This window comes from Notamacropus eugenii, chromosome 6, assembly GCF_028372415.1.
Source record: "Notamacropus eugenii isolate mMacEug1 chromosome 6, mMacEug1.pri_v2, whole genome shotgun sequence".
Lineage (NCBI taxonomy): Eukaryota > Metazoa > Chordata > Mammalia > Diprotodontia > Macropodidae > Notamacropus > Notamacropus eugenii.
The window spans coordinates 88,342,891-88,368,417 of NC_092877.1; the positions used below are offsets into that span (position 1 = coordinate 88,342,891).

A 25,527-nucleotide genomic window follows, 5' to 3' on the forward strand; every position below is an offset into this window, starting at 1 on the left:
AAAGGAACTGTTGTTTTTCCAGAGGGATGGGATCCTGCAGTCATTTTGTGCAGGGGTACCCAGAATATATATACTGCCTGATATATTCTCCTGTCGTTTGCCTTCTTATTCTTCTTCACTGAAATTCTTCTACTCCTAAGAATTATATCTTTTTATGGTCTGTCACAGAGGTGTATTGGTAGGGCCTTCAGGTCAACTTTTTAAATATTTAATGACCACAAATAGCATCCACAACTTGAAAAGTATCAAGAGATCTGAGAGTCTTATGGACCCCTGTATGGGTCTTTGAACACTTTGATCATCTTTTAAAAATACCTTTATTTAAATTAAATTAGAAAATTAAATATTAAATTAAAGCATTTTAAACGAAATGCATTACCAAGGAAGCAAAGGGATGTGATCTTATTCTTGTCCTCCTAGGGAACAATGGTGATTTTCAATAAATGAATTATATTTCTATGTGCACAGAAAAGGAGAAAAAATTAAGATGTCTATGGAATGTTAATGTTTTGAATAATTATACTACTTTTAAATAATTCCAGTTGCTCAAATATATTATTTTCTAATATCTAGGACAGACAATACAGGACATAGATTGATCATTGACAGATTCTTTCTGTAGAATCTGTCTTTATATATAGTTAACTGCTGGAAAATTATTTTTATAACAAAATTATTAACAGCTTAAAATGGCCATTTTATTTTTAAATATAATGAAGTCTTTAGAAACCATTTTAGAGGCTATATAATAATACACTATTTTACTTAGTGGCTTTTTAAAAAAAAATTACATTTGTCACTTAAAGCTTAATGACAGAAGTATAATGAATGCACTTTTCAAACCAAAGAATGCAGTATATATTTGAAATAAAAGTTAATATTATCTGTGAACATTTCATTCATCTTCTCATATGGGTGTTGTATTTGGGACTAGACCAATGTGCCACTCCTGTAATTAATCAATAAGATCCTCAAAAGACTAAGGCAGATGAAGGTCTATATGTTGCAAGCAAGAAAAAGAAGGGGAAAAAAATATCTCTAACAGGAAACTCATCAGCAGTCCAACACAGGGTAGAAAAAATATGAGAAAGAAGTTTATCAAATGAAAACAGAAAATCACCAATTAATATGAATTGAAGATACTGGCTAGTTGTTACCTTGATATGATGTGGATGACAAAAACAAAGGTAAATTAAGAGTTTGGTGTCCAATTAAGAGAAAAAGAGATAAATCAAGTTCAGAAATCAAATGTAACAATAACAAAAATAATGTTTACATGGTACTTAAAAGCGTTATAAAGGATTTCATACATATAATCTCATTTTATACTAGCAACAGTCCTGAGAGGTAGGTGCTATCCCATTCTTCAACTGAAAGAACGTAAATTTTTTTTCTTTTGGTTCCTAGAATGTTTTAGGGAGGATTTGAACTGGATCTTCCCAGTTGCAAGCCCACTGTTCTACCAGCTACACCACCTAGCTGTCCAAAACAGAAATGGAAGCTTCCCTATTTGATTTTATTGAGCTTGACTTCTTCATTGAATGATCTAGTCAATCTAATCTATAAAGAAGTGAGAAGTCTTTTGTTCAGATCTTGCCTCTGACAAATGAGAACTGCATAATCATGGACAAGTCAATGACACTCTCAGTTTCCAAAGTAACTAAGACATTATTACCCAGCAGTAACATATCTGCATCTAATGGGGTGTCTTCACAGCTTGGAGGTCCAAATATCAATGAAATCACAGGTCCAGATAAGAATGAAACCAAGCCATTATAAATTATAAAATTTACATAATTGTAAATTATAAAATTTATATAATTGTAAATTATAAAATTTACATAATTATACATTATAAAAAGCACTGCCACAGCATTTTTCAACATTCAACTGACTTATCTCCTATCTGTCTGATGATTCTTTCTTGGCAGTCTTTGTGGTTCATCTTTCTTTTCTTGCCCCTAAATAAGATCCCACAGTTTTGAAGATTTAGAGCTGAAAGGGGCCTTTGGGGACATCAAATCCAATTCCCTCATTTAGTAGATAAGAAAATGAGGCACTGAGATGTTAAGTGACTTGCCCACAGGTCATAAGTAAAAGAGATGGTATTTGAACTCATGTCATATAACTGTAAATTCAGTTCGTTTTCTACTATGCTATGTGTCACCAAAGGTTCTAATTTCTTTTACCCCTTGATATTTCCATTTGCTCCCCTAGCTTCAATTATAGGAATTATTTCCTAAGCTCTTTAACCAGCATCAATCTTTCCCCTGACTTTTAATTCTCCTCCCTATCTTCTCTATACATAAATATACCACCAGAATTAAAACCTAAAAAACCAGTCCATTATGTTTTTCCTAGAAATTTCCCCTATTCCCAATGTCCTTACTTCTGTTAATGGCATTCCCATCCTTGCAGAGCCACAGGTTCAAAACCTCCAATCAGCCAACTCTTCCTGCTCCCTGTCACACAGAATTCCATTATTTTCTAAACTCTGGTGCTTCAATTTCCATATTTATTTATTTGTTAATTTAATCATTTATTTATTTATATGCCTATCAATCTATCTGTTGACTTTTGCATTCAAGCCCTCCTCTGCCACCACCCTAAATCAGGCCTTCATCACCTCTTTTCCAAACTTTATAAAAGCTCACGTCTACAAACCTGTTGATTTTTCAAGTGCTTTCTATACGTCATTTTCTTTGATCATTACATCAACTCTATGAAATAGATCCTGCAATTGTCATTATTTCTGTCTTATAGAGAAAAAAGTCCTGAAGTTCAGGAATACTAAAGGACTTTGGAAAGGAATGCATGATTAGTGCATCAAAGTCAGGATTCTAAACTAATATTTGAGGACCTAAGTCCAGTGTTATTTCCACTATGCTACACATGTAGGTAATGGAGTAAGGAAAGAAAGAGAAAGGAAAGAAGGAAGAAAGAAAGGGAGGTAACTAACTCATTGAGCACAGACTATTGCTTTCAAGAAATTTAGTCATGAAGGGAAGAAAATAATGAGACGATAGATGACTGGGACAGAACGATCAAGGGATGTTTATTGTTATTTAAATTTTTCTTTTTAATTTAAAGTTTTAAAGAATAGAGAGCTGGCCTTACAGCTAGAAAGACCTAAGTGTGAATCCTTTTTCATAGATGTAATGTTTGTGTATCCCTAAGCAACAACTTTCAGTGTTCTAGGGTAGCGTACCAGACTCAAATAGGAACAGATTCCTGAGGGTCACGTATTGACTCAGAGAACCACAAATGAGCATTATCTGTTTTACTAAATTTGTATATATTTTGTCCACATTTCTCAATTACATTTTAATCTCATGCCTGGCTAGTTTTTACACCTCTCTTCTACATCGGTAGCGTCAAGCTCAAACAAAAGCATATCCCTACTTGCTGTATATTGATTTAGAAAATCATAAATTAACAGTGATTTGGGAACTTCTGTCTAGACAACCTTTTAGTAAGAGTTGCAGACAACGTAGTGACCTGGGTTGGTAAAGGGAGTTTCTTCTTGTGACAATTTCCTATACCAATAAAATCAAAGGTCTATCATCTGTTTGTTTTTCATTGAGAGAACTGAAAACATTTGTAAGCAGAGCGTGAGAAGTTAGGGCTGAGGAAATGGCTAAATAGAATTGCAATAATTACCACTCACATTTATAGTAAGCTAATTTTCAAAGCAGTTTCCTAGTCAACTTTGTGAGTTGGACAGCACAGGCATTATTATCCTTAATTTGTTGATGAGACTCAAAGAAGTTAAATAACTTGTCTTAAGTCTCAGAACTGGTAAGAATAACATCTGGGACTTTGTCCCAATTGCTCCTGATTAAAAGTCTAGGTCTTAGAAAATACCTTTCATTTGAAAACCTCCTCAGATTAATTCCAAGTTTCCTTCATCAAGGGCACAGATATATTTCTGATAGATGATGGATCATTTGTTATCATCTATTCCATTTAGACAAAAACTTGGTAGAATCAACATCTTTCTATGTTTTTCATGCTTAAGAGGCTCATGTCCCAAACTATTCTTTTATTTCAACTTAATCATTTTTAAAATTTGCTTCACATAAATAGTCTGCCCTTCCTTGGACCAACTTGTATGGCTATTGCCTACTGTTTGTTTGTTTTTTTTAAATATTCCGTAGTTTTTTTCCTCAAGTGGCTGAATCTCACATGTTCAAGTGTTTCTAAGATGAAGGAGGGAATGTGAAATGGAGCAAAGACATTTAGAGGAAACAAGTGGGATGGTTTGAAATGTTGGCCTTAGAAAACAGTATAGATAAATATTTCTTTGAAATAGGAAGAAAGGAAGTGAGAATGGGTGATGATACTGAGAAATTCTGAGGAGATAAGGATGGGAAGTGAGGAAGTTTACATTAGCTGGTCTTGATCCTCTCCGTAATGCAGAAGACTAGACTATTTGGTGTTAAGTGAGAGAAGTTGAGGTTGTAAGGAAAGGGAAAGGGATTGAGAAGATAGGTACTTTTCTAGCAATAGTAGAAGAGAATAAGATGCAGAGGAAGTAAGAGTAGATTAGAGTATGTAGAAGGATTTCTGTGCATAAGTGAGGACTAAACTGAAATCATATAAATAAATTTATATAGTACACAAAATTAGCTTGATGTCAGAAGTTTTTCCAATATTATTCACAGGCAGAGGGAAAGAATAATTCAATCCAATTCAATAATCAGTCAGCAAACCTTTATCAAGCATTCACTCTATGACAACCACTGTATTAGTTGCTATAGATACAAATAAAAAAAGAAAAAGTCAGTGATTGCAACAAGGAGCTTACATTTCGTTGGGGAAGTGGGAGCAAGTAGAGATTATCAGTTACTGTTATTAAAAATTAGAATATTGGGAATGGTGGATAGTCATGCGGGAAAGGGATTCTCAAGCAATGGGTAGTAAATCATTAAAGCCATGGACTATGAAGTTAAAACTAAGTATGGAGGCAAGTGAAGACAGAAGGAGGGTTGGGGTTAGACTTAGAGCATAGTGTGAGGTGAAAGCATAAGAGGTCATGATTAGAAAACTGTGCAATTTAGTTTGAGTGAGGGACTAAGAATATTTCGGAAGGATAGAAAGGTTGTGGTCTGATATCAAGATATTGAAATACAGGATCTTGGAGGTGATACAGGTCTGTGAGAGAGAGGTCTAAAATGTTTTACTAAATAGGGGCAGAATAGCAGGTTACTGTATCCAGATTTAGGAACTGAGTGCTCAAGATGTTAGAAGACTTGTCAGTATTAATATTAATATTCTAAGGCAGACAGTGAGTGAGGGGGTAAAGAGGAAGCTTGGAAGCCATATATTAACACCTTTAAAGAAAATTTGGAATAGGACCTGGAGGTCAGTATATTATAGCAATAAGGATGGAGAGCAGGAGATATAAATGAATTAAATAGGTGTAGAAAGATAAAAGTCCGTTCACAGACATTAGCAGGCTATCTGCACCCAAACCTTTTATTTTTTTTTCCTTAGCCTCCCCACCCAACCCAAATTGACCTAGCCCCATAGAACTGCTCAGTTCATTTAGTCCAGAAGCACATCTAATCGTCATCATCTCTTACTCTTCCAATAGAATGTACACTCTTTGATGGTAGGGATTATATTCATTTTTATTTTTGTTTCTCTAGCACCAAACTGACACAAAGTGTCTTTTGTCACTAGATAATTCTACTATTTTGAGCTCAGGTCCTTTAATTCTCTGTTAGAGTCATAGCTCTGTGCAACAACTATTATCAGGCTTTAATTACTTGAATTTTATTCATCCAGAAACATACCTTTGTATAATATTCTTCATAACACTCTTCCTATGGAACTTATTGTCCCACAGGAACACCACTGTAAAGTCTAATTAATAACATTAGCAAGCATATTCCTACATTTTCTATCTGTCCTGAACAACTGCATCCAAATACAGCCAACTAGAGTGTGCACTTATTTTGTTTCCCTGAAGATTTTGCATAAGTTCAAGATAAAGCAAGAATATTAATAAAGGAAGAAGCCAGAAGGAAAAAGTAGGTAAGTAAAGATTATGTTGACAATTTGGAATGAGGTCACTACAGGCTAAGAAAAGAAAAGAAAATATTCAAGAATAAAATGAAAGAATAGACTGAATGTTCTTTTAATGTCCCCCTTTCTGTAATTACATATACAATAAGGAAGTCCCATTAAAAATAGCTATGCTGAGAGAAGAATTAAAGTTATTAATGTTACTTAATTTTTAAATGAAAATGTCTCTGTTTTATTGGCCTGAAGATAATTTCAATTTCTTATGCATTGCTGGCAGATGCAGAGATACAAATGGAGGAGATCAGTTTTAATGGTCTTTATAGTAAGCAAATTGAATAAAATACAGAACTATTTGGGAATAAACTCCCCTAGCATATGAAGCCTTTAAAATTTACAGGGCAATAAAATACTGCCATTTTGGTTCCAACACGCTATACTTTCACAGAAATTGGCTTTTATAAAATCTAAGTGATGTGTATGACTCAGCTTATTTTTCAGTCTGTTCATGTGTGTGTGTGTGTGTGTGTGTGTGTGTGTGTGTGTATGTGTATGTATTTTCTTTTCATAGAAATCTCATTTTCTACTGGCTGCCACTAGTTAAAGAGGACATACAATCAGTTCAAAATGGTAGAATACTATGTTGAAACTAAGTGGGAAAGATAGTTCAGGAGGAGTTCCTTCTCAACTGAATCATCATTTACTCCCAGAAATTCATTGATCAAGCTTGGATCACCACAAGACAAGGGCCAATAATTATTTTATTGTTTGCTAAATTGTATTAGATTGCATTTTTGATCTTAATAAGAAGAATATTGCAAAGCACTTTACTTAGATTATTTTATTAAATCTCACAACAACCCACTAAGTTTGATACTACAGATATACTATTTTGCAGATGAAGAAAGTGAGGCTCAGAGACATCACACATCTAATAATTGTCAGAAGCAACATTTAAACCCAGTCTTTAATGCCTTTGAGAACCACATTCTAATCTCTACTAGAATGAAAATGAAGACCAGCACAAAGTCTAAGATTCACTATGTTAGATTTCATTGATGAAAATTTGGCATTTATTACAAAGGTATTTTTTTTCAAAATCCTCACCCTCTGACCTTTTGCTCTATTCCTTTTAAAAATGCAACCATGTTCTTCCTGTTAATGTGTCTGAGTGTGCATTTATATTAGAAAAGTAAAATTAATTATTTAGAAAAATTCTTGACCAGAATTCTTGTTTCATAACATGACCTGGATTATGTTTAATTTATCCTGTAGTTCATTTATTTACATGTTTATACATTAGTTCATTAAATACTCATTAATGAGCTGCTGTCATTGGTATTACTAACCAGTAAATGTAAAATTCTACATGTGTTATCCCCACCATTGGAATATGAAGTCTATTAGATTAAAGTTGCTACCAGTTGTCCACAGGACTTAGTACAGTGTTTTTCATGTTGTAACTGCTTAATATATGCTTTTTACATTCATTCATTCATCCATTCCATGTTCAAGACACTGTGCTGGGGACTAAGAGAGATAATTAAAACAGGGATTCTGACCTTAAGTTCTGTGTCTGGAAAGAATTCTCTCAAGTCAACTATATGAATTCAAAAAAGCTTAAGAGTAAGGCTCCTGTGCTTTTCAGTGTTACTATGTGGGAAGTAATTTGTAATTCATTTTATTCTAACCAATATTACTTAAAGTTAAGGTCTAAAACCAAATCCCAATCATCACCCCTATGTTTCTTTTGGCCAAAATAAGTTTATACTATTTCCTTAAAATAGATCAATTAGGCAAGTGGTCTTTCTAACTTTAAGGAATATTGAAGTACCTGGGACTCCCTGATCATATAATAATAATATACAACATGTTGGCAACATTTGGATAGAGAAATTTTAAAAATGTACTCTTCTCCCGGGAAATGAAAACTCTAGTCCAAACAACTACCTACAAATGTCTTTTTGGCAGCAAAAATGGTGATTGTGCTACTGATGATGCAACGAAATCCACATGAGTAGCATCTTAATGAGCCACTGAGTTAATTGACATGACAAGCATGTAATCAAGTTGAAAGTGCTTATCTTTTCCTGACATGGTTTGGTGGTTGGCTAGGTCCTTTCATTCCTTTGTTATAATTTGGCTGTAAAACAGTTGGAATGTTTGGCACCAACAATTTGTGCATTTTGTAGGCTTATAATGGTAATCATAAAAAGGTATTAGAATTCTAACCATTTCTCCTAATGTTAGATGAGCTGAAGCAAAGCTACATATTAAAATATTCCTGGGATAAGCTGATAGAATCTTCCACCAAAATCTCCTCCCTCCCATTTTCTCATTTAATTTTTAAAAACCCAGTTTGATCACATTACATATTCCAATATTTATACAGACACCAACATTGGGAGAGGGGAGGAAACTATCATTAAGATAGTCTGAAAATTCTACTCAGCCTTAAAATACAACATCGTTTTCTTTTTTTCATAAACATTTTTTGCAATGCTGTTATCATTTTTAAAATTTTTTTATTAATTTTATTTATTTTCAGTGTTCTACAATCACTACCATATAACTTATTTTTTTTTCCTCTCCCTCCTTTCTACCTTCCCCCTCCCTCCCCAAGACGGCATATAGTTTTATAAAGGTTCTATGCATACGTTTCTATTAAATACATTTTCACTATATTCATGGTATGTAGAAGAATTAAAATGAATGCAAGAAATCATATAAAAAAATGAAAATGTAATACAAAAGAAAATGATCTGCCACATTCGAATTCCATAGTTCTTTCACTGGATGTGGAAGGCATTTTTGCCTTAAATGACCATTGAGAATTTTTTTAAGACCTTGCATTGCAAAGAAGTTCCAAGTCTACCAGAAAAAAAACTCTTGCACACTGTTGTCCAATATAATTTTCTAAAAACAAAGGATGACTGGTTGTAGAGCATGCCTACACAACAACATACAGCCAGTGGGCCACTTGAAACCAGCCAAAGAATTTCAGGCAGCCCACACAAAATGTATAGGGTGTAAAATAAAGTAAAGATGTAATGAGTGCTTTGTGCCACACTTTATCCACCTTCCACTAGTCTCTATTGGGCCCATCATGTAATTTGGTGGTGGGTTGTCACTGTGCACACTCTCCTCTTTGTTACGTGATCTGAAGCAACCAACCACAGTCAGTCTATCTCTAAAGAAGAGAAAGAGTTGTATTTTTTCCCTGTTTTCGGTTGTTACTGGCATTGAACAGAGACAAAGTGAGTGCAGCCACAGACCAAAGCAGCTGATGCCTGCTCTGCGATGAGTGGCAAGAACACAAAACTTCCCTTCGTTGGCTGCACAGCTGTCCTCTAAGTTATACAAGTATCTAGCACTCTCTCCAAGGTCAGATGCTGGTTGTTACTTCTTTGTATGCAAGCAGTTGCTGTGGAGATTTTATGGTTCTAGCATTAAAGTTTTTGGGATGACTTTGTGAAATGGGTGATAAAAAGAAATGAAAAATCAAATCACAACATACTGTTTAACATGGAGTGGACAAATAGATACTTGTTTACTTACAAGAGAGACAAAATATTGTGCCTTGTTTGCTGAGAAGTAATAGCCGAAGGAATACAGTCTTCATCTCTATTTCAAATCAAAACATCCTGACTTAAGCAAATTGGACACCAATGAAAAACAAATTAAAGCATCCAAACTGTTGGAAAATCTCAGTGGGGAACACCAGTTTTTCAAGAAAATAAACTCAGACAATGAGGTGGCTACTAAGGTTAGTTTTCAGTTTTCTAAAGAAATCGATTTCAAATAAGATTTCAGAGTACAATTAACTAATTGCTGACAAGAAGTGTAACACATCCCATTAACTAAATTTAAATAGTAAGAAAATCTGAAAAAAATGAATTACAGTTTGTACTGCTTAGCAAAGTAATTTTAACATTAATGAGACTTCAAGATAAATAAAAACCTTATATGTAACTAACTGATATACTAATTGAAATTTCCCTTTTTGAAATCATGGTTTATCTGCAAAATGGTTTTAATCATTAATTATTCCTTTACTTAGAAAGTGAGTCACTAAAACCTATCAGCAGTCCTAAAACGTTTAGTCCATTTAAATTTTGGCCTCTACCTTCTTACAGGTTTGGTGTAGAGGATAAAGTGAAGGACTATGGAAACAGGAGGTACTAGTTTAAAATCACAATTCTCACACTTAGGAGCTATGTGACCATGGAAGTGTTACTTACCTTTTATGTGTATCAAGTAACTTTCTGTGTGCTTCAATCTACCTTTAGTAATAAATCAGAGATGGGAGGGTGGGGCAGATGGAGGGGGAGCCAAGATGATGGAGTAAAAAGACACACATACTCTAGCCCTTCTCCCATAACCCATAAAATATCTGTAAAAAATTGACTCTCATGAATTCTAGGGCTGCAGAAGCCACAGAACGACAGAGTGAAAGAGATTTCCAGCCCAAGGTAACCTGGAAGGCCGACAGGAAAGGTGTATTGCCCCAGACGTGGAGCAGAGTATAGCCCAGCCTTTGTGAGAAGCACCCAGAGGAATAGGATCTGAACAGGCCTCAGGGGGCAGAATTCCCAGCAGCAGTGGAGGTTCTCAGATCCCTCAAACCACAAACGCCAAAGACAACTTCAAAGATCAGTGAGAGGGCTTTTTCAACTTGATGAGAAGGAAGCAGAGTCCTCCCCTGAACCCAGCCCTAGACGGTGGCAGCAGAGGTAGGAGCAGCAGCAGCAGCATACATTTGTGGAGCACTTAGCTTAAAGCCACTGGGGGAATTGAGCAGCTGATCTGAATCTCAGCCCTGAGCACAGTCCTGGGATGAAGAGGAGCCCTAGAGTGGAAGAATTGGAGGTGGTTGTGAAGAAGGAATTCTACTACTCGCAGATTCTGGGCTTGAAAACTTTTTGGTGGGTCCCAAACCAGTGTGCAGGCCAGGAGATGAGTAAACCCCTTCCCTCAATTGTGTCACCTTGGAGGAATGGAGAACTGACGGGTCTCCAGAGTGTACCCTCCTCTTCACAAATGACTCAAAAGTCAAATAACTGTCTGGGAAAATGTCCAAAAAAGGGAAAAGAAATAAGACTATAGAAGATTACTTTCTTGGTGAACAGGTATTTTCTTCCATCCTTTCAAATGAAGAACAATACATACTTTCAGAGGAAGTCAAGGCATCCAAAACATCCAAACTAAATATGCAATGGTTTCAGGCCATGGAAGAGCTCAAAAAGGAATTTGACAATCAGGTAAGAGAGGTGGAGGAAAAATTGGGAAGAGAAATGAGAGCAATGAAAAAAAATCATGAAAAATGAGTCAACAGCTTGCTAAAGGAGACCCAAAAAATACTGAAGAAAATAACATTTTTAAAGATAGGCTAACTCAACTGACAAAAGAAGTCCAAAAAGCCAATGAGGAAAAGAATGCGTTAAAAAGTAGAATTAACCAAATGGAAAAGGAGGGTCAAAAGCTCACTGAAGAAAATAGTTCTTTAAAAATTAGAAAGGAGCAGGTGGAAGCTAATGCTTTTATGAGAAACCAAGGAGTTGCAAAAGAAAACCAAATGAATGTGAAAATAGAAGATAATATGAAATATCTCATTGGGAAAACAACTGACCTGGAAAATAGATCCAGGAGAGACAATTTAAAAATTATGAGACTACCTGAAATCGATGATAAAAAAAAGAGCCTAGACATCATCTTTCATGAAATTATCAAAGAAAACTGCCCTGAGATTCTAGAACCAGAGGGCAAAATAAATAGTGAAAGAATCCACCTATCACCTCCTGAAAGAGATCCAAAAAGAGAAACTCCTAGGGATATTGGAGCCAAATTCCAGAGTTTCCAGGTCAAGAAGAAAATATTACCAGCAGCTAGAAAGAAACAATTCTAGTACTGTGGAAATACAATCAAGATAACAAAAGATCTAGCATCTTCTACATTAAGGGAAAAAAGATTGTGGAATATGATATTCCAGAAGTCAAAGAAAGTAGGATTAAAAGCAAGAATCACTTACTCAGCAAAACTGAGTATAATACTTCAGGAGGAAAATGGTCATTCAATGAAACAGAGGACTTTCCAGCATTCATGATGAAAAGACCAGAACTGAGAAGAAAATTTGTCAAACACAAGAATTCAAGAGAAGCATGAAAAGGTTAACAGGACAGAAAAAATCATTAGGGACTTACTAAAGTTGAACTATTTACATTCCTACATGGAAAGATAATATTTTGAAGTCTTGAAACTTTTCTCAGTATTTGCATACTTGGAGGGATTATACACAGACACACACACACACACACACACACACAAACACACACATATAAAGAGAGCACAGGGTGAGTTGAAAGAAAGGGATTATAATTTAAAAAAAATAAAATTAAGGAGTGAGAGAGGAATATATTGAAAGGAGAAAGGATGAAAAGAATGGGGCAAATTATCTCTCATAAAAGAGGCAAGAAAAAACTTTTCAATGGAGGATAAAAGCAGGGAGGTGAGAGGGAAAAAGCAAAGCTTACTCTCATAACATTTGGCTCAAGGAAGGAATAATATGAACACTCAATTTGGTATGAGAACCTATCTTGCACTACAGGAAAGTAGGGGAGAAGGAGGTAAGCAGGGTGCAGGGGATGATGGAAGGGATGGCAAATGGGAGGATGAAGCAATTAGAAGTAAACACTTTTGGGGAGGGACAAGGTCAAAAAAGTGAATAGAAGAAATAGGGGGCAGGATAAGATGGAGGGAAATGTAGTTAGTGTTACACAACACCGCTATTACAGAATTCTTTTACAAAACTACATATACATAGTCTATTTTGAATTACTTGCCTTCTCTGTGGGAATGGGTGAGGAGGGAGGAATGAAGAGAAATTGGAACTCAAAGTTTTAGGAACAAATGTTGAGAATTGTTTTGGCATACAACTGGGAAATACAAAATACAGGTAATGAGGTATAGAAATTTATCTTGCCCTACAAGACAGGAGAAAAGATGGGAATAAGGGAAGGGAGGGGTGTTAGAAGGGAGGGCAGATTGGTGGAGAAGGTAATCAGAATGTTCAGCATTTTGGGGAGGGGTGAGGCGAGAGAAGGAAAGAAAATTTGGAACTCAAAATTTTGTGGAAATGAATGTTGAAAACTAGAAATAAATATATTTGTGTTCTTGATATTTGGTACATAGTCTGCACTATATCAGTGTTTTCTTATTCAGTCATTCACTGACAATAAATGCTTGTTGAATGGAAAAATAAAGTCAGAGATGGTTGTAATCTGCATTAGTACTGGGAGTTTCCACACCAGAAGTTCTCCATGATAATCAAATTCACCTATTATTTTGTCTGTTTTTATAATTGCAGACATCCAAAGATCTTGAATTTGTTTCAAAGTTAATTATACAATTGAGTAATTGTTGTCCCAAATGAAGCCTGATCACATGTGTAGACTATTGCAATAATAGCCTGTTCAAGGTTTCTTCCTTCCTCAAGTCTCTCCACTCTAATTCCTCCTTCACTCCATCAAACTGATCTTCCTAAAACATAGATCTGACCATAACACTCCACTATTCAATAAACTAATGGTTACCTATATCCTCCAGGATCAAATTTAAAATGGGATCCATCCCTTTTATTTGGAAACAAAATCAGAAAAATCACAGCTTTTAAAAACATATAAATAGTATATTCTGTTTTAAACCTATCTTCATTTCAAATATGAGGGGAAAAGTGAGATGAGCAAAACTAATTAAGACAGCAACCAAGGCAGGCATTCTACATAATATTCCATAGCCACAATCCTTCACTTCTATAAAGAGAGTATCCTTTGTATTTCTGAAAGCAATAAAAATTGATATGAAATGGAAGAAATGAACCATCTGCAATAGTATTCCACCCTGAGATTATCTAGACATTTATGACTTGTGAGCCTAACCACATTTCCAGATCTTATCAAAGTAATGGGGTGAGGGTCAGCTTTGACCAAAGAAACTAAAAGGAAACTCTCACAATATTAGCTGGAATCTAATTTTTTTGAGAGTTGAAATGACTTGGCCAAAGTCACCCAAGTAGTAAGGAGGAGAGCTAAGGCATTATTTTCACTGTACTATACCCCCTTGGAGTTGGGAAGAAAGAACTTTGAAAAAAAAAATCCTTAGAGTCCTATATAAGTGTCCTGTTATTACATATGAAATAAAAGTTCATTTCAGATATTGGACAGTACCAATGCAAAAGCACAGAGATGGGAGATGTTTATAAGGAACATGAAGAAGGCTAGTTCAGCTGGATTATAAAGTCTGAAAAGGTTAAGGCATAATAAAGTCTGAAGGATAGGTTGTGGATAGGTTATGAATGTTTTAAAAGACAAACGGAGGGATATACCTCACTTGCTGGTGAAGTTCTCTAGGTAGTGACTAAAATGACAAAGCACAAGTGTGTGACAAAAACTTGTTACTAACATTATTTTTAAGTACTGATTAAACTAGCATTAAACCAGGACAAAACTTGATACAATCATTATAAGTCTTATGTATGTTTAACGTCTATGAAGTACTTTACCCTTATTCCCACTTTACAGAGAATGAAATTAAGAATGGTTTAGGTTAAATGATATGTTCAAAATCACAGGCTGTTACGTGTTAGTGATAGAACAAAAACATATTAACAGCGAAGTGAATCTGTTCATTGGGTCAATGCTAACATAAGAGGCACAGATCACACACCCAAACAGTCAAAATTTAGAAAGTGACATGTGGATAGCTACAAAATAATATGACATAAGGAGTAGGGGTGGAAACTGTACCTACTGGGGACTGAGGAGATTAGCAATGAGTGATCAAAAAGAGATAGACTCACTTAGATCAGGGGTTCTTTACCTTTTTTTGTGTCATGGAGTCCACTGGGATTCTAGTGAGGTTGATGAACCCCCTCAAAGAACAATATTTTTAAATTCATGAAATAAAACTATAGGCTAATAGAGGAAAACAGTTACTTTGAAATAGTTATCAAACTATTATAAAGATTAAAAACAAGCCAATGGATTCAAGGTTAAAAGCTTCCTTCTTTGAAAAAATTATTCTTACAGAAGATGAATTTTGAGGTTGGTATGAAAAGAAGCAGTGTGTTGAGACTGGTGAAAAGGAGAAAGCCTTTCTTGATGAAGAGAGGAGATAAGGGAATTAATCAATCTGGCATCGGACTGGGAGAGAAGATGAGCTTTACTGAAGTGGAAGATAATGTTAGCAAAAGTCTAGTCAATTATCAAACTGCTGAGAAGGCAAGATTATGAAACATTTTCTCTCATATCCCAGGAATCTCCTTCCCCTAGATTATGGTGGAAAAGGGGGAAAAACCCTTTGGATATCTGCCTTGCCAGATGAATAAACTCATTTAGTCTGTCTCATATTTGCTTAATGGTTCTGCCATGGCAGACTCAGAAGAGTGACTTGACTAGAGTTTAATCCATTAATTTGCCAGGCAAATCCTTACAAATAACTTTTTGCTGAATACCTTGGTTAGTTGACATGAAAATAAACAAAATTCTCAGTGTCCATCAGACAACCATTTATTTATATGGACCTGTATATGCAGACTTTCACGTGAATACATATATTCTTTTCCACACCATTTATTTTTCCACTATAGGGCCGTTGCTAACATCTACTTTTCTAAAATTCTATTTCTTTTCAAGTTGCTTCTTGCTACCAGAAGCCAGCCTTTCAAACTTCAATGTTCTGCTCCCAATGCTCTATGACTGTGAATCATTGCACAGATTAGTCTCAAAAGACTCAAGATTAAAGGGCAAAGGAAAAATGTATGGTGGACTGTAATGTGAATTATGTTAATGAGAGTTAAAGATCTTCTCCATCCATTAATGGGCCTTCCCATTAAGGGAAATTTGATTGGCTGATTTGTTTTGTAAGAAGGCCTGCACTTTTTGTTAATTTCTAATGAAGCACTGGTTCTCAAGTGTTGTGATGCCCTCTGGCTCAGAAATTATATATATATATATATATATATATATATACTCTGAGGTGAGATTTTACTTTGGGACTTACACATTGGAAGTGCTTTTTGGCCAGAGGAGACTCTGGGTAGGTGCTAAGGAGTCCCTGGCTTTGAAAACCAAGATATTGGTGCTTCTATCTTTGGTGACTATGTATGTATGTATGCAATGGTCTGACAGTTAGAAATCCTGTCTGTTGGTCTTTATTTCTCTGCCTGTATTTTCTCTGTAGGTCAGGGTGCTGACTTTTTCTCCTGAACTAAGTGAATGATATCTATTTGATTAAAGTGATTGTTGACCCCTCAAAAGTTGCCTTACTTTTAGAAAAGCAGATCAAAGAACTTGTACAGCAGGCCCTCCTGTATATGCCAGGGTCCTCACTGTTACATGAACAAACTCAAATACATCCTCAAGACTTGCATGTAAGATTTGGTATAAAAGATACTGTCAAGAAGTAGGGCCAGAAATAGAGGCAGTTTAGTCATAAAATGAGAGCATGAATTTACTGATGGACAACTTGAAGTATGTATTGACATGTAAAAAATATTAAAAGAACTTATGATCTAAACCAAATAAAGGTCTTTAGTGTGTTGGATAGATTCTCTATGAGAGATTAATGGAAGAACGTGTCATTTTAAAATAGATGTGTTTATATACATACATATACATATATGTGTGTGTGTGTGTGTGCATGAAAAGGAAGATGGCAGGATGCTTCTTAGGGGTGCATCATTTCCCCATATGCTTTATGTTGATTTTCTGCCTGGAGATATCTGAGGTAAAGGAAGACCTCCACAGCAACCACTAGCCTTGTTATCTGCTTCTTCATTGTCATTCATCTTCTATTTCTTTGTGATGCAATTTGTTGTGACTACACTCTAGTCTCTGCATTAAAAAACCATTGCAACTATGACCCAGGACTGACTGTGGGATTGTTAACTAGACCATGTATATTGTAGATGTTTAGGCCAGGCATGTATTTTTGGTGCTTGGAATTTGGGTTGAGTTATCAATTAATAAATTTTTATACTAATTATCTAAGGAATAGGGACAACGTTTCTCCAAAACATTCATAAATTTGCTTTCAAACATCACTTAGAAACTGCTTCTATCATTCTTACTACCTAAAGCTATTAAAGATTGCATAAGGAAAGAATTAGGCATTTATTAATTTCATACTATGTTCCAGGCACTTTGCTAAATGGTTTACAAATATCTTACTTGATCCTCACAGCAACCCAGGGAGGTAAGTGATATTATTATATCAATTTTCCATCTGAGAAAATAGAGGCAAAGAGAGGTTAATTGACTTACTCAGTGTCACACATCTGGTAAGTATCTGAGGCCAAATTTCAAATCACATATTTCTGACTCCAGACACAATGCTTTATCTGCTTCACTACCTAGCTGTCCTATATATTTTGTGTAAATACTCATAAAAACTTTAAAGACTATATTTTAGGAATGTGGATATTCAAAGTGACAAAAGCCTTTAGGACCTTATCTCTAGATCTGTGTTAGCCCAGAGAAAATACGAGAGATCTTAAACTTACTTCAAGTTGTAACAGTATAGAGAGAGCAGTAAGATTTTTGCTAGTCTAAAATGCAAAGGAAATAGAAAATCATTATTTTTATTGCTGGAAGGTGAGCGTTATAAAGGCAAGATTATGAATCAGGAGTGGAGGGAGATGGTCTTTTTTGCTTCACTTACCTTGTATTCTTATCTCTAGCATCTTTATCTTACTGATGAGGTAGTCCCTTATAACTTTGCAGTGGGATTTTTGTAATGCATTCTCCTAAACTGTACTGGGGGATAAAGACTAAGAATTAGGAATTTATTAGAAGTTAAAAAGGATATAATCATCAAAAGTCAGAAGATTGTCTGCAATCTAGAACCTAAAATTTATAACAGAAAAATATCAATCTCCCAACCCCACCCCCCCAAAAAAAAGTAGATTCACTCTTAGCCAGAGGCAGCCATGAGCCTTAGTTGGCATCTTGGCTGAGTGAGCCCTTAACCATATCTATTGCTTTCCATGCTGACCTTTTAAAAGAATATCAGTAACACTGTGATATTGGAAATAGTAATTCTCTCAGCCATCCATGCAGCTAGTTCCTATTTGTCCCTGTTGGTATCCTTAATTCCCTAAGTCTTAACAAGGGATTGGACTTTCAGAAGCTCCTAGAATGTGCCCGTGCAATTCCTTTTTGTGTGCCTGTCATTTATGTTCCCTGTTCACATGTGTTTAATATATTTGCCAAATTGTTAACAGGATAACAGAGGACACACACACACACACACACACACACACACACAGAGAGAGAGAGAGAGAGAGAGAGAGAGAGAGAGAGAGAGAGAGAGAGAGAGAGAGAGAGAGAGAGAGAGAGAATTTGTTAAGCTTGAGCCAGGCTCTGTTAGTGTTTGGGATACAAATATAAGCAGATAATACCATCTAGAACTAACCATGTAACAGGTGAAAACAACACATAAAAGGAAGACAAAAAGAGTGAATACGAAGAGAGAGAGGGCAGCTGAACCTGACTAGAGACAAAGTTGCTTTTGAAGAGGTAGAGAAATCCAGAAAGTGAATTACATTGGGAATGAAATATACATGACTGAGTCCTCAAAAAATGTTAGTCTAGGCTAGGGACTTGGTATCAGGGTGGAAATACCTCTAGAGAGGGAAGAGTTCTAGTGAGGAGGTAGAAAAATCTGGAGAGTAAATTGAGCCAAAAGTATGCATTTCACATTTGTATTGGGGAAACAATTCTTCTTACTTTATTTGCTCTGTTATTAATTTTTTTCTTTGAAATAATGTGTTTCTACATTCTTGAGTATAAATAAACACATAGTTGGGATAACCAAGCTCTGGCTTTGGGTACTTGCTGATCCACAATGTATTACAAATCTGGTTTAGTTTTTTTTTGTTGGTTTTTTTTTTGGGGGGGAGGGGGTGGGGGAAGGAGAAAGAAGATGATAGGAGAAGCATGAATGGCAAGGTCTTAGATGCTATACTAACAATTTTAAAAGTAGAATGGAGGTCTTAGTCATGGTACAAGATAGTCTTCTATTTAGACACCTTTTCTATCCAATGGGAACTGCGGTCTTATTCAAAAGATATCAAGATAAAACCTTTGCTACATAACATAGTTCCCACCTGATACCTTATTTTCTGCACTTTACCAAAGACTACAAAGAAAGTTAAGTGGGCATTTAACAATCCTGGTAGGAATATTTTAAGGGACAATTATGCTACATTATAATTTTGTGTTATGGAATTATAATTGATTTTTAAAAAGCATTGCAAAATATAAATTCTCTAATCTGTGACATTCTTGCTATGAACACAATTACAATCCAACTGGCTTCACTCTAGTGTTTTCTCTTTCTTTTTATGCTCCATAATTCTCTGAGTGAAATTCAATAGATCATTCCTTATGATACATGAAACAAATCAATAGGAATACCATTTAGAAATTTCTCAAAATACTCACATTAGCACCATACACTGGCATGAACTTATAATTAAAAGGAAGGAGAGTCAGGTTCCTACACATGACAAGCACTTGATTTTCTGAGGTACAAATCTGCTGCAAGGTAGCAGCCAACACAGTCAGGTTTAGTTTAAAAGAAAAATGAAAGAAGTTAATTATGAACAAAGCAGTGATGAAATGTGCCCTTTTAAACGGGGACACACAAAAATTATCTCAACAGTTCTCAGCCTGGTTAAACAGCTTAACTTGGAATTGGGGGAGGGTGTGGGGTCAATATGCTAGAGAGAAGTCAAAAAGTTGTCTGAGCTTTCCTCAGTTTCCCTTAGAAACAATGTTAAGTCAAGCCTCTACATGGGTTCTGGAGTGACAGAATCAACAAAAAGATGGATTGAAACAATTTCCCAGCTTGGGTCAGATTGGAAATACTTCAGAAAAGGTCTATTTCACTTGGGTAAAAAGGAAGCACAGTCCAGCACAGACAGTATCCAGAAGAGCCAGCAGGAGCCTCTTGGCCATACCACAGATGAAGAACTGAGATCCCTCAATCCTGGCTCAGGAGGATAGTGGCACAGCAGGCTAGTTTTGAGATCTCCAAACCCAGTACAGAAGGTAAACTGCCACCTACAGAACCCCAGAACAACAGGTCAGATTAGCTGGACTACCCTAACACAGTGGGCAAGCAGCTAGCACCTGAGGCCCTGGTGTAGAAACTCAGTGATTAGGTCCCTAGACCCTAGAGCAAGAAGCTTGGAACAATACCCCCTGTGCCCCAGAAGCAGAACTTAACTGAAAATCATGAAATAGGCTAAAAAATGAATAAAATCCAGAAAGGAGCCCTTACCATAGAAAGCAAGTAAGGTGACAGGGAAAATCAAAACACAAACTCAGAAGAGAACAGCAATATCAAAATGCCTACATGCAAAGTTTCAAAAAGAAAAATGAATTGGTCTCAAAATTCAAAAAGCTTTTTGGAAGAGCTCAAAAAATCAAATAAGAGTGTTAAAAGAAAAATTGGGAAAAGAAAAGACAGTTATGTAAGAGAGTGTCAAAAGTCTGGAAAAGGAAGGACAAAAATTGACTGAAGAAAAAAATTCCTTAAAAAATACAATTGGAAAAATAAAAATATCCATGGAAGAAAACAACTCTTTAAAAGATAGAATTGTCCAAATGGAAAAGGAGATCCAAAAGCTAACTGAAGCAAAGAATTCCCTAAAAAACAGAATCGGGCAAGTAGAAGCTAATGCATTTATGAGACATCAAGAATTAGTCCAACAAAATCAAAAGAATAAAAAGTAGAAGAAAATATAAAATAACTCATTGGAAAAACAACTGACCTAGAAAATAGATCTGAGAGAGATAATTTAAGAATTATTGGACTACCCAAAAACCATGATCAAAAAAAAAAGAAAGAAAGAAAGAAAGAAAGAAAGAAAGAAAGAAAGAAAGAAAGAAAGAAAGAAAGAAAGAAAGAAAGAAAGAAAGAAAGAAAGAAAGAAAGAAAGAAAGAAAGGAAGAAAGAAAGAAAGAAAGCCTGGAGATCATCTTTCAAGAAATTATAAAGGAAAACTACCCTAATAACCTAGAACCAGAGGGTAACATAGTCATTGAAATAAGTCACTGATCACCTCCTGAAAGAGATCTCAAAATGAAAACTCCAAGGGATATTGGATCCAAATTTCAGAGCTATGAGTTTGAGGAGGAAATACTGCAAAGAGCCAGGAAGAAACAATTCAAATATTGAGGAGCCAAATGCAGGATTACAAGAGACATAGTAACTTCAACGTAAAGGATCAGAGCCCTTGTAATATGACATTTCAGATGGGAAAGGGAGTTTGGATTACAACCAAAAATCAAATATTCAGCGGAACTGAGCATAATCTTTCAGGGAAAAAGATGGATATTCAGTGAAACACAGGAAATTTCAAACTCTCTTCTTGAAAAGATCAGAACAGAAAATTCAATGTTCAAATACAAGACTCAAGAGGAGCATAGAAAGGTAAAAAGGAAAGAAAAACAAACAAACAAATATGTTATTTGATAAGGTAAAACTGTTTACATCCCTACATGGGAAGATGATACTGATAACTCTTGAGAATTGTATATCTGTTAGGGCAGTTAGAAGGAGTACACATAAACAGAGGGTATGAATATAAGTTGACTTTGATGTAGATATAAAAAAAAAATTAAGGGGTGAAAAAAAAGGATTGTATTGGGAGAAGAGGAAAGGGGAATACAAAATAGGGTAAATTATATCACATGAAGAAGTACAAAAGGCCTATTACAGTAGAGGGAAAAAAGGGAGGGGGTGCATATTATTTGAACCTTCATCAATTTGGCACAAAGAGGGAATAACGTATATACTCAGCTGGGTACAGAAATTTATCTTACCTTATGGGAAGCAGGAGGGGAAAGGGGAAAGAAAAGGTAGGGGGCTAATTGAAGAGAGGGTAGATTGAGGGAACACTGCAAGATTGAAGCAAAACACTGGTGAGGAGTGACAGGTTGAATGGTGAGAGAAAAGTATAAAAAAATGGGAAAATAGGATAGTAGGGAATACACAGTTATTAATCATAACTGCAAATGAGAAGAACTCTTCCATAAAATGGAAGCAGATGACACAGAATCCTACAATATGTTGTTTACAAGTAACATATTTGAAGCAAAGAGATACACACAGAATAAAGGTAAAAAGGTTGAAACAGAATATATTATTTCTCAACTGAAGTAAAAAAAAAAAAGTAAGAGTAGCAATCCTGATTTCAGACTAAGCAAAAGCAAAAATAGATCTGATTGAAAGAGATAGAGAATGAAACTATGTCTTTCTAAAAGATATCAAAGACAATGAAGTAATATCAATATTAAACATATATGCACCAGATTATTAGCGGAAAAGTTAAGTGAATTGCAAGAAGAAATGGACAGCAAAACTATCCTGGGGAGGGGGGACCTCAACCTTCTCCTCTCAGAACTAGATAAATCTAACCACAAAATAAACAAGAAAGAAATTAAGATGGTGAATAAAATTTTAGAAAAGTTAGGTATAATGGAACTCTGGAGAAAATTAAATGGGAATAGAAAAGAATATGCTTTCTTTTTACCCATGGTACATGACACCTACACAAAAACTGACTGTGTATTAGGGCATAAAAACCTCTATGATGATGGTCATAAAAACCTATAATGATGCAGAAAGGCAAAGACATTAAATACACCCTTTTCAGATCATGAAGCAAAAAAATTGCATGTAATAAAGAACCATGGAAAGATAGATAAAAATATCAATTGTCAATTAGATAATTTAATCTTAAAGAATGAGTAGGTCAAATAACAAATCATAGAAATGACCAATAATTTCATCAAAGAGAAAGATATTAAAGAGATAGACATTAAAGAGATGACATAACCAAATTTATGGAATCCAGGCAAAGTGGTTCTTATGGGAAGTTTTATATCTCTAAATGCTTATGTGAGTAAAATAGAGAAAGAGGAGATCAATGAACTGGCCATGCAACTAAAAAGCTAGAAAAAGAACAAATTAAAAATCACCAATTAAATACCAAATTAGAAACTCTGAAAATCAAAGAAGAGATTAATAAAATTGAAACTAAGAAAACTGTTGAACTAACAAATAAAACTAAGCATTTTTTAGGGAAACAAAATATTCATAAATTTTTGATTAATTTGATTAAAAAAGAAGAAAATCAAATTATTAGTATCAAAAACAAAAAGGGTGTATTCACCATTAATGAAGAGGAAATTAAATCAATAATTAGGAGCTATTTTGCCCAACTTTATGCCAATAAATCTGACAGTCTAAGTGAAATGTATGAATATTTACAAAAATATAAATTGCCAAGATCAACAGAAGAGAAAATAAAATACTTAATAATCCTGTTTCACAAGAAGAAATTTAAAAAGCTATCAATGATATCAAGTTCCCAAAGAAAAAAGTCTCCAGAGCCAAATGAATTTACAAGAGAATTCGATGAAATGTTCAAAGAAAAATTAATTCCAATACTATATAAGCTGTTTGGAAAAATAGGCAAAGAAGGAGTTCTACTAAATTTCTCTTATGACACAGATATGGTGTTGATATCTAAACTAGGAAGAACCAAAACAGAAGAAGAACATTATAAACCAATTTCCCTAATGAATATTGATGCAAAAATTTCCAATAAATATTAATAAAGAGATTGTGGCAATTTACCACCAGGATAAAACACTATGACTGTACAAGATTTGTACCCAGAATGCAGGGCTGGTTCAATATTAGGAAAACTATCAGCCTAATTGATCCTATCATAACAATACTAACAGAAATCATACAATTATCTTCCTATATTCAGAAAAAGCTTTTGACAAAATATTAAACTCTTTTCTATTAAGAAACACTAGAGAGCATGGGAATAAATGAAGGTTTCCTTAAGATGATAAATAATATCTATCTAAAGCTATCAGCAAGCATTTTATGTAATGGGGATAAGTGAGAAGCTTTCCCTATAAGATTTGGGTGAAATAAGGATGCCTTTTATCTGTAATTCAATATTGTACTAGAAACATTAGTTTTAGCAGCACGAGAAGGAAGGAAATTAAATGAATTAGAAGATAACAATGAGAAAACAACATCACTCTTTGCAGATAATATGATGATATACTTAGAGAATTCTAGGTAGTCAGCTAAAAGACTACTAGAAATAATTAACGACTTTAATAAAGATGCAGGATGGAAAATGAATTATCTGTATTTCTATATATAACCAACAAAATGTAGCAGTAAGAGATAGAAAGAGAAATTCCTTTCAAAATAACTAGATGATATAAAACATTTGGTAGTCTACCTGCCAAGATAAGTCCAGGAACTATGTAAACACAATTACAAAACACTTTTCACACAAATAAAGTCAGATCTAAACAAAAATAAAAAAATATCAATTGCTCATAGGTAGACCAAACTAATAAAATAAAAATGATAATTCCTCCTAAATTAATTTACTTAATTATTGCCATACTAACCAAACTACCAAAAATTATTTAACTAGAAAAAAATAACAAAATCCATCTTAAAGAATAAAAATTCTAGAATATCAAGGGAATTAATAAAAACAAAAAAGGCAGAAGAAGGTGGCCCAGCTGTAACAGATCTAAAATTACATTATAAAGAGGCAATTATCAAAACTATTTAGTACTGGCTAAAACATAGAGTGGTGGAAGAATAGAATATGTTAAGTACACAAGACAATAATAAATGACTATTGTAATCTACTGTTTTATAAACCCAAAGACTCCAGGTTCTGGAGAAGGAATTCACTCTTTCACAATAACTGCTGGGTAAAGTGGAAAATAATTGGCAGAAACTAGGCATAGACTAACATATCACACCAAGATAAGGTCAAAATGGTTACCTGATTTAGACATAAATGGTGATACTGTAGGCAAATTAAAAGACCAAGGAATAGTTAATTATGATTACATTAAATTAGAAAGTTTTTGCACAAACAAAACAAAAGCAACCAAGATTAGAAAGAAAGCAGAAAGCTGGAATACAATATTTATAATACAATACTTCTGATAAAGGTCTCATTTCTAAAATACATAGAGAACTGAATCAAATTAATAAGAATTCAAGTCATTCCCCAATTAGTAAATGGTCCAAGAATATGAATAGGCAGTTTTCAGATGAAGAATCCTTATGGGGAAAAAATTATCTAAATCAATATGGATTGGAGAAATGAAAATTAACACAACTCTTAGGTACCACATCACACCTACTAGATCAATTAATATGACAGAAAAGGAAAATGATAAATGTTGTAGACAATATGGGAAAATTGGAACTCTACTGCATTGTTGATGGTATTGTGAACTGATCCAACCATTCTGGTGAGCAATTTGGAATTATACTTAAAGGGCATTCAAAATGCGCGTACCTTTGATCCAGCAATACCACCACTAAATCTGCATCCCAAAGAGATAATAAGAAAGGGAAAAGGACCTACATGTA

The 25,527-nt window shown here is 34.7% G+C and overlaps 1 long non-coding RNA gene across 9 annotated transcripts in view; it reads right to left on the reverse strand.

Annotated features, from left to right (window-relative positions):
• The window catches only part of LOC140511384 (uncharacterized), a 304,185-nt gene that overhangs the window by 246,695 nt on the left and 31,963 nt on the right, over window positions 1–25,527 (reverse strand). For 2 of the 9 annotated variants that reach the window (XR_011969534.1, XR_011969531.1), the window contains exons 1-2: window positions 19,527–19,649; window positions 17,743–17,837 (exon numbers count right to left, since the gene is read on the reverse strand). The exons of 1 other annotated variant lie outside the window; for it this stretch is intronic. This is a non-coding gene — a long non-coding RNA (uncharacterized lncRNA). Of the gene's footprint in view, window positions 1–17,742; window positions 17,838–19,526; window positions 19,650–25,527 lie in introns of those variants that run through there. 6 more of the 9 variants (XR_011969532.1, XR_011969526.1, XR_011969533.1 and 3 more) reach the window with 5 other exon arrangements.